This window comes from Protopterus annectens, chromosome 3.part0 (assembly GCF_019279795.1).
Source record: "Protopterus annectens isolate FY-2018-M chromosome 3.part0, PAN1.0, whole genome shotgun sequence".
Lineage (NCBI taxonomy): Eukaryota > Metazoa > Chordata > Ceratodontiformes > Protopteridae > Protopterus > Protopterus annectens.
In genome coordinates this window covers 1,105,228,317-1,105,229,642 of record NC_056731.1, presented here as the reverse complement: position 1 = coordinate 1,105,229,642, position 1,326 = coordinate 1,105,228,317, and the positions used below count along the sequence as shown (strand labels likewise).

Here is a 1,326-nt window from a genome sequence, read left to right as displayed (position 1 = left end):
TCTCTCTCGGCTTACTAGACAAGACAAACAGGACAGCCTATATTTCTGCTAGAATGTGACGTAAAGTAATGCAGATTTTTTAGAAAGAACTGCTCCATGGGAAATGGTAGTGTACCTGGGTTTAATTACTGGGTAGTACTAGACTTCTGAATTCTGCCTGTTGCCATACAAATGATTGGTGCAATCATACAATATTTGTGAAAAGATGAACAAATTAGATGTAGCACCATGTTTGTAAATAAGGTTGCAGATGTAGGTCTGCCATAATATAACTAAGCAACTCATACTTACCTGGCAGGGGAGAGACCACGATCAAGAAGGTGGTTCTCCCAGGGTGAGGCTCATTCATTGCACGCCGAATGGGTTGACCCCTGTGATGTCCTCAAATGCAGGATACTCAACTGCATAATTTATGGTAGTGGGGGACTGCGTTCGCGCTGTTCCCTGATTAGCTGGTTAAGAAAGATTCTTTGCAAAGTAGTTCTATAGTCATGCAATTACACATGTTCTGTTCTCTTAATGTTATTATTTATTTTGTTTACAAGAGGACATCCATTTTATAGATGTCCTTTGTGGTTCACTGTTGCAGTTATGACTGTAGGGTTCTTCCTGCCAGCAGCAGCCCCCTATCGGCCAGAGTCCCAAAGTCTGGATCGGGCGTCATCTGAGATCGCTTTTATCCTGACGTCAATGCGCCAGAAGGTATAAAGACCTCAGCTGACGCCATTTCCCCAGTCTTTCTTGCTGCACGGTGCCCTTTGCAGTTCACTGATGCTGGTCAGCCTGTTCCTGTTTGTTTTTGGATTTAATCCCAGGATTTTCGTTTTATAAGGTAAGTACCCCATTGGGGAGGTCTTTTTCTTGCTCCAGTCAGCTGTCAGAAAAAATTAATAATTGTATTTCTTATGGGAAGCAAATACCTCATAGGGATTTTCACTCTTACTATATTCCCTGCCTGGGTCCTGACCACGATGTTGCTAATTGTGCGTTTTGTGCTAGATTTAATCAGCGTACTATTAGGCGTAGATATAACTTTGCCTTTTACTATTTTGGAAAAAGGTTTAATTATAACATGTCTTTGGATTATTTTCTGGCTTCTGGGGTGTGTAAGAGGCGCAAGGATGCAGACAGGCCTCCAAGGTCCACAGCAAAGGAATTACTCAGTTATTGCCAGTTGCTGGCTCGTTGGTTGTCAGTGAGGCACCTTTGCAGTCCCTGTCGTTCACCTCTTTTGAACCAATTGCCATTCCAACTCCGGTGTGGAGCTGATGGGGTCTTCAGAATTGCCAGGGACTGGACCTTCGCAAACTGCTCCCTCAGTTGGGT

The 1,326-nt window shown here is 43.7% G+C and overlaps 1 non-coding gene across 1 annotated transcript; it reads left to right on the top strand.

Annotated features, from left to right (window-relative positions):
• Positions 1 to 283: 283 nt before the first annotated feature.
• LOC122797386 lies at positions 284 to 447 on the top strand. Its single transcript, XR_006364107.1, has one exon. It is a non-coding gene; the product is annotated as a U1 spliceosomal RNA (small nuclear RNA).
• The last annotated feature ends 879 nt before the right edge of the window (positions 448 to 1,326 follow it).